The sequence below is a fragment of the Pinus tabuliformis genome, chromosome 1_2, assembly GCF_031772625.1.
Source record: "Pinus tabuliformis cultivar Carrire ecotype Pingquan chromosome 1_2, CPIR1, whole genome shotgun sequence".
NCBI classification, from domain to species: Eukaryota; Viridiplantae; Streptophyta; class Pinopsida; order Pinales; family Pinaceae; genus Pinus; species Pinus tabuliformis.
The window spans coordinates 965,440,058-965,449,325 of record NC_142298.1 but is presented as its reverse complement, the minus strand read 5'-3'; positions in this window follow the sequence as shown (position 1 = coordinate 965,449,325).

Below are 9,268 nucleotides of genomic sequence, written 5' to 3'. Positions count from 1 at the left end.
TACAGTAAAAAGTAGGTTTCTCCATAGAGAACTGAACAAAAATATCCAGGCAAGTTCAGATTTTGGATCAACATTTTCTGCTTTATTATTATTTATGTTAGAAGTAAGATGTTTTATGCCATTTTTGTTTGGGTACCATACCTGCAACATGTACCCAACTGTACCCATGCAACATAGTTTTAGGATTTATCTTTTATTGCCTAATTGAAAGATAAAGGACTTTATTAGTAGCCTAAATTGATTTAGATCTTTGAAGTTTATTGCATTTATACAAAAATACTAAGGCAAGTTCAATTTTTGGATCAACATTTTCTGCTTTATTATTGTTTATGTTAGAAGTAAGATGTTTTATGCCATTTTTGTTTGGGTACCTCTACCCACCTCTAGAAATACTATACTTGGTATAACTTTATCTTGATGACCTCCTCCTTTACAAAGGAAAATCCATTTACCCCTGTACCTGTGATTTAAATATTTTTCATCATTATTGTACCATACCTGCACCATGTACCCAACTGTACCGATGCAACATAGTTTTAGGATTTATCTTTTATTGCCTAATTGAAAGATTAATGACTTTATTAGTAGCCTAAATTGACTTAGAGCTTTGAACTTTTGAAGTTTATTGCATTTATATAAAAGCCTCCTGAATTCTCTATTTATTCATTTTTTCCATGGGACTATTTTTTGTTTACTACTTCATGGCTATTGGTACGACTGTTTCCTATTTCCTTTTTGGCACACATGAATTTGGTTAGATTTCCAGATTGAACATGAATTTGATCAAACTGTAGATTTGGAAATGTCCTTGAAGGGGAGATATGACTTGAGAATGCCATCATTAGCAAATGAAAGCAAATGTTGTGATTTTATAAAATCAATTTGTTTGGAATTTTTATAATTTAAGGCTACATTTGGAATCCTCATCTGATTTTGCTGCAATATTATTCCTCATATCTAACATCAATGCCATTAGTTACAGTGCTCTGGGTGCGCATAATTGTTATTCATCCTTTTCTAGCCATTTTTGTTGCTGCCCTCATTACATGCACTGCTAGTTATGCAGCCAATGTTGTATTCATCACTATGATGCAAACAATATTTTGATTAATATACAAATAGGGGTTGATTATGCCATGTCTTTATGGCTCTTTTAGTTTCGTTGTTGAATAACTGTTGTGTAGGCAATCCTTTCTGTGGACAGAAATGATCCCTGTAGTCCAATGAGAGGATCTAGTAACAAACTAGACAAATATGTGAAAACTTTCCTATGTTATATCAAAAAAATACAAATAAAGATAGATGACCTACCTCACTTTGATGCTAATGCCCTTTGGTGTCATTCTCAATCTTCTCACTTCCATCTCAATCCTCTCTACACCATTGTGGATGAATACTTGCAAGGAAGATCAAATAGAAATGACAAAAGCATACATAGCATAATTCATTCTAACATAAAATATGTGACAGATCAAGGAATATCACACTAAATGAGTAATGATTTACACACTTATGGGAAGAAAATACATAATGTATTATTAATAGAAAGTAAGGGAAGCATACAACCACTTAAGCCTTGATGTTGGAAGCCTCCTTTGGATGAGTTTCCAAGTCCTAGCCAATACCTTCAAGAACTCCTTTCTCCTTAGCAAAATGGGTAGCATTAGGGCATAGTTTCAACATAGGAAGACAACCAAGCAATAGCCAATGAATTGTGGATAGTAGGGATCTCATTTACAGGGAAGGAGAGGGAGTCAAGGATTCGTAAAAAGAGGGAGAGGTTCCACAACTTAAGGGAAAGATCCATGAAAGTAGGATCAAGTACCAAGAATGGGAGATTTCGCTCTAATCCTTATTCACTTGTAACCACCTTGCCATTCTTGAGACTTCTAGTAAGAGAAGCTTCTCCTCCACTTTAGGAAAAACTACGAAGAGGTTTAACATAGGTTCTCCTTATAAAAGTTGTGCTGGCAACGTTATGTTAGCATAGTGCAACAAGTTACCAGCACGGGTCACTAGTGGTGCAAAATGCGCTGATCCTGAAAACTAGGTTTTTGACAAGTTTTCTCAAAAACTCTTTCAGGGCAATTTTTCTTCTTTTCTTTAGGGATGCTTATGTATATGTTTCATGGTGAATACACTGACATATTTCGTCATTTTTACACTTCAGGATACGGGATGGGAAGTGTGACAAAATACTGTGTAACAAATGCCCCCTAAAGCATGAAGGAAGAACAAGAAGTGATGGGTGAAATGCTTTATAAGTCAAGGCAAGGACTCAAAGAAACATCATCAGGAGACCTGCAAATCAAGCATGATACAATATATCTGACATCTCTGATGTAAGTATGCCTAATAATACATCTCTGAATAGGCATTTAACAATACAGAAATCCACGTCATGGATGCAACCACGACATGTGTATGGATCCATGACATGGACACAACTATTCGAATATAAGGGATCATATGTATGGATCCACGACATGGACACAACCATTCGTATAGAAGGAATCATGTGTACAACCATGAATAACTAATAACTCCATGTAGCCTGGATTTATCAGACGAAACCCAGGGTCTTTATCTCGATCTCGACCCAACCAAAGTACGAATCCCACCATGTGAATAGATGTGTCAAAGTTGAACATGGTAGAAAACCACCTGATTACCGGTCAATGATGTGAACTGTTAACAGGGACAAGAGAAACCACCAATAATGACAATATCTCTCAAGGTACAATATCATAATCCACAATTTTAAATAAGGAAGATGAGGTTGAACACTCACAGAATCATTCGATCGAAGGCCAATGATGTGAACTTATCATCGAATGCGAAGAACTTTCCATTGAGGCATGCAATCTACAAGGTACTGAAAGGGAGTTTCTAGATCATCTTCCTGGATAATGAGCTGGAGTTGATAGGAAGTGATCCATCGAAGGAGGGCCATAATGTTTCCCACATCATCGACATGAAACATAGGATTTAGTAGAGTTGGTAAGAGTGACTCAGGATTGTTGTAGAAAAGTCAAACAGGGTATAGGCGGTTTCAAGTGCAAATGGGACTTCTCTTGAACATATCGGCGACATGACTCTGTCCTTTGGTAACATTTGACTCAACATAGGATCAGAGGTCACGATGACAATAGGATGTAATCATATGAGAGGCAAATGGATTCCTAAAACCTAGGAAGGCAAGTGAAGAAGTGAGGATAACCCAAACTCGACACAAGCTATAGATAAGTGTCATGTTCAAGAGCGACATGCTGCCTTTATACAAAATATAAGACATGTTTACTTCCATTTTTCTCCACTATTTCTAGCGAGTACCTCATTATTTTTTATTGCAAGCTTGAAGAGGATACCATATGCTTGTCGTATAAGTTCATCCTTCGGATGATTCCATCATAATATTTTTAACGAGCCATAGGAAGGAGTAGCTCGGTCTTGTCATGGTGACAATTCCTCCTTCATTTCATTTTTACAAGTCCGAAGGAGGGGTAACTCGACATATTTTTCATGTTTAGAGAGTTTGAAAAAGAGGCAAAAATGAAACTCTAGAGGTCCCTTTTTGTAGATAGTCTCTTGAATCCGAAAAGGTAGAAAACAATATTCAAGAGAACCTCTTAGCCACGTGTGACCAAGGTATTCCTTTTTTGTACATTAGTCTATCTCAGTTCGGAAAAGGGTTAAACTTATATTGAGTAGACGTCATTTCATTTACTTTAACAAGTTCGAAATGACAAGTACTCGAAAATCTTTTCATATTTCGAGAGTCAGGAAAGAGCTTAAAGCTGACTCCAGGGGGGTTCATTTTTCGTTTATTTTTCAGTAGTCCAAAAAAGAGATAAGACAAAACGCGATAGTTCAATCAAAATCAATTACCGTCGCCAATAAGCCATAACTTTTAGTTACACATGAACAAATGTTACCCGTTTCGAGAAAAAATATTAAAATATAGGTAAAAACATGCCCTAAATGCTAAAAATACTTTTAAAAGTTGTATATAAACTCAAAAAGTAAAAACAAATTTACCACTTACCATTTTGTAATTTAGAGAGCACAATTTACCCCAAATCTCCCCAATCTTCAGGTGAGGAGTGTGATCGATCCAGGGCACCATTCGACGAACTGTTTGTTGCAGGAAGAAATCTGTCCTTCCTCTGCAATTTGATAGTATTTTTAAGTGATTTCAATTGTGGGATAGGTAATTAGGAGGACTTGAATTTTTTTTAATGTTGAGGGCGATCAACATGGGTTTACACATCAGACTCGCACTGCTCTCCCTGGGTTCAACGGTGTCATTGCGCTGGAAGCGCGGAAAAAATTACAAACAGGCGCGCTAGTGTCGTGAAACAATTTTTTTCAAGAGATCTCCAAAATTACTAATTGTTTTACAAATTTTGTTCCATAGCGGCTAATTAAAACTCTATTCATTATTGTTTCATAGGTTATTTGATGGGAAAATGGTTATTGAGTGGAAGGAAAGACGTCATGAAGTGGAAGACCATCAGGCATCACAAGATCCAAATTGCATAAGGGCTCTCCCAGCATGTGGATTGCTCAAATTCTTTCGTATCGTTGGGATCAGAACCCAAATGGAATTACTACAACATTTGGTAGGATGGTGGGATGAAGACCACCAGATGTTCATAATAGGGGACGAAGAACTTGAAATATAAATTTTAGACATCTATTTCATCACAGGTTTGTCAAGGAGAGGTCAACGAGTTCAATTGTCTGGTCCTCGTATTGGAGGAGAAATGTTGATAGTAGACATTTCCCAGGTTCCCGCAAGACAAAGAGTGGGAAGATTGATATCAAAACTATCACAAACATTCCATTGAGGACAATTCTACATACTATAGTTCGAGTAGCTGGGGCCCATGCTACTTCCAAGCTATATATAAACTAGAGTCATATTTTCGAGAGTCAGAAAAGTGCTGAAATATGACTCGAGGGGGGTTCCTTTTTCGTTTATTTTTAATGAGTCCAAAAAAGAGATAATACAAAACTCGATAGTTTAATCAAAATTGATTACCGTCGCCAATAAGCCATAACTTGTCGCTACACGTGAACAAACGTTACCTGTTTCGAGAAAAATATTAAAATATTGGTAAAAACATGCCCTAAATGGTAAAAATACTTTTAAAATCCGTATATAAACTCAAAAGCAAAAACAAATTTACCATTTACCATTTTGTAATTTGGAGACCACAATTTACCCCAAATCTCCCCAATCTTCAGGTGAGGAGTGTGATCAATCTAGGGCACCATTCGACGAACGTTTGTTGCAAGTAAGAGATCTGTCCTTCCTCTACAATTTGATAGTATTTTTAAGTGATTTCGATTGTGGGATAGGTAATTAGGAGGGCTTGAATTTCTTTTTAATGTCGAGGGCGATCAACGTGGGTTTTACACATTGAACCTGCACTGCTCTCGCTAAGCTCAACAATGTCATTGTGGTGGAAGCGCGGAAAAAATTACAAACAGACGCGCTAGTGTTGTGAAACAAATTTTTTCAAGAGATCTCTAAAATTGCCAACTGTTTTACAAATTTTCTTCCGTCAAAGCTAATTAAAACTCTGTTCATTATTGTTTCACAGGTTATTTGCTGGAGAAATGGTTATTGAGTGGAAGGAAAGAGGTCATGAAGTGGAATACCATCAAGCAACACAAGATCCAAATTGCATAAGGGCTCTCTGGGCATGTGGATTGCTCAAATTCTTCCGTATCCCTGGGATCAGAACCCAGATGGAATTACTGCAACACTTGGTAGGATGGTGGGATGTAGACCACTAGATGTTCATCATAGGAGACCAAGAGCTTGAAATAGAAATTGCAGACATCTATTTCATCACAAGTTTGTCTAGGAGGGGACAACGAGTTCAGTTGTTTGGTTCTCATACTGGAGGAGAGAGTACTGACATGTTGATAGCTAGACATTGCCCAGGTTCCCGCAAGACAAAGAGTGGGAATATTGATATCAAAACTATCACAAACCTTCCATTGAGAACAATTCTACATACTATAGTTCGAGTAGTTGGGGCCCAGGTTTTGCACAAAGCGAGCAAGTCTCACTTCCAGTATGCAGTAGATTGTCTTAGTCCTACAATGTTCAACTGGTGCGAAGGATTACTGGTCAACATGAAAGACCAGCTCACCAAATGCAAGACAGGGAGACTTAAACAATTTGGCTACAGATTGATTTTGGTGACGTTCTTCCTAGAGCGTGTCCCATTGTTCAGGTATCAGTGGGTAGAGGTGGAAGCTCCTAGACCCAGGGATCCATGTCTACTGAGGTGGGGTGAGTTGATGCCTCGTCATGGAGGTGGTCAACATATGTCTTTCCCCCCAACGTTCTTTGGATGGCTACAACAACAACTCATCATGGTAGATGATTGGGCCTATGCTGGTATAGATTTCTAGGGAGATCCTGATCTCCCACTACCACCTGGAGCACAGTGGACTGACTCAGGTAAAGAACTATTTTTTTTTTATAAGTTTTTCAATTTTTTTGATGTTTTTTCATTATGTGAACTGAGATTGAAACTTATGATATTTTGCAGATGTGGGACCAGAGAGACCTCTAGGGGTTTCTCCAATAGCGAGGAGGGTGGCATGGTAGGTTGAGGATGCACCCTATGAGGAGGGAGTTGATCCCGTGGTAGAGGTGGAACGCAACCTGGAGGCCTTGACGAGAGGCATTCTAGAGTATGCTACGATTGATGAGGTGCCACTCCGGTATCAGAGGCATACCGTAGGAGTATCAGCTAGAATGCGTCGGCTATTGGGCTGAGTTATTATAGGTTTTTAATGCTATCATGAACACCATGTCGGTAGATAGAGATGTCTCCAGTTTTATTTTCTGCACTTATGTAGGCTCGAGAAGCCATGTGTCTCAGAACACAAGTTTTGATTTTTGATGTAATAAACATTTTGCAAACCTTATATATATATATACATGTTTTACCCTATGTACTTGATGTTCCTATTATGCCATGGTTTTCATTTTTACATATGCTGCAAATGTCGATCTAAAACATAGTTAGCTAATGCATCTGTCAATGTATTTAGATGTCTTGGAATGTGTTGATATGTGATGTAATCAAAATTTCTTTCCAAGAGACGAACACGCAAATACATTCTTAAAATGTTAGGGTTTTTTCTGACGGAATAATGCCTGTTTAATTGTAGAACAATGAGTTGTGAATCAAGTTTAACAACTAATGCTCTAATACCAAGAGCAATAACTTCTGACAACAGTTTGATGACTGCACTATATTCAACTATGTTATTAGTTGTATGACCTAAACATATACCCTGTAAACTCACTAACTCATCATTGGGAGCAAAGAGTGCCCACGCAGTGGAAGACAGATTTTGTGTACTATGACAAGCACCATCAACGAAACCGACATAAGGAAGAGGGTTTGTCGACATCTACAAACCAAGTGGAACATGCGATAAGCAGGGGAAAACACATTTGCAAAAATGCAAACAATCACACCAAAAGATTGTTGTTATCAACCTATTTAACCCCTATAGGTCAGTGACCCTTAGTACTTGAGTCTGATTGACTTTTTCCAGGTTCAAGACTCTTTTTCTGCTAGTTTGACCCAAAGTCTCTTGCACAATAGCCTATGGGAGCGACTATAGACTCAGAGTTGCCCTCAGACTCACTATATGGGATCGACCAGGGAATTTTACTCCCCTTTGAGTGCCAACGACCAGGGATACCTTTCAGAGTGTCCTAGTCCCTAAGAGATCAGTTTGATTCCTCATCTATTTGAGTTGGCCAAGACTTATCTCTTAGAAGTTTCTATGACTTCTCTTTGTCCTGAGCATCCAGATACATCCTCCCGGGACCTCTCTTCTACCTATTTATACTAGACCATCTGAGAGGGTCAACTAGTTTTGGAGAGCTAGGATTGAGACTGAGATCTTGAGATTATGCTGCTATAGCTTGTGAGGTCTTTTTCCATAGGTCTACTACTCTTCATGCTCATCTCTTGGATATAGTGGGGAAAATTTGCCAGATTGCAAAGAGGAGGCTTGGAGGTATAAGTCTAGCATTGTATTTTTTCTTTTCATAATTAATGGAAATCTATGCTCCCTTCCTTACATTAGATTGTGTTCAATATGTTTTTTGTTGATATCTATTGCTTTTGATCTAACGATCTTCCGAGGAAGATCACTTGTTGTCGTCGTTTAATTGTGACTGCTTGCAGGGATAGAGATCTGGTGCGGATGTGTTCGGTCGGTCGAGTGGAGCGAAAGATCCACATCGAACTCAAAACCCGTCTCTGACATGCAAGGATTCCAGGTGTGGTCTTCTATCTTTATAGCATAGATCCGATTGTTTGCTGCATGATTGGGCATTTGCATTGGGAATTAGCTTATTATTCCATTGATTTTATTTTGCTCTATCTGGTCATCTGTTTTGGACACGAGATCACGGAGCAACAACTCCTTGCATTTTAGTTGCAACAAAACAGGTGCTTTCAATGAGAGTTCATTTGGTTTGTGTCTGTTTTGCCTTTGTCTTTAGTCAATTTGTCTCCAGATTATTTTGCCGAGTTTTCCTGCTTGTTTCAACTTTTCTGGGCTATTTTGAGGGTTATTGCTTGTTTGTTTCTCTTGTTTCTCGGCCTGAGCGTGAGATTTTAGGGATTTGTTGAGTTTTTCTCTCGGTCGCTCTCACAGAGAGTCATCCGAGCGACCAGGCTCCAGAGTCGCTCCCTTGCTGATATCCTGAGAGCGACCTTGGTCGCTCTGACCCAGTCTTGTGCCAACGACCGAGATTTTAAGCCCTAGAAAGGCCCTGATCTATTTTGAGTTTTCTCACTCTTGTTCCTGCTCATTCTGGACCTCTGTTCATCTGTTGTGTTTGATCCAGATTTGTTGTTGTTCTTCAGTCTTCTTTAGATCAGTCACTTGGTATCAAGGCTGGTTTCTCACCTTTGATTGGGCTTAGGCTCTCTTGTTGATTGTTGATCTGATTATAGGATTGTGTGATTTGTGGTTTTCTGTCACTGATTATCGACTGCATGTGTCTGGTCTGATCCTCTCTGTCCAAATTTTTCTATTGCCTTTAAGTCCTTTAGATTGTCTTTGAAGCCTCTTTTGGATTCTTTGGGTTGAGGCTTGCTTCTCGTCTCTAGGTCTCACTTTCAGATCTGATCATCTATTATCAGTGATTGTTTAGGCCTGATCCACACTTTAGTGACAGACTGTTGTCATTTCATTTATTATTGTTGTCTCT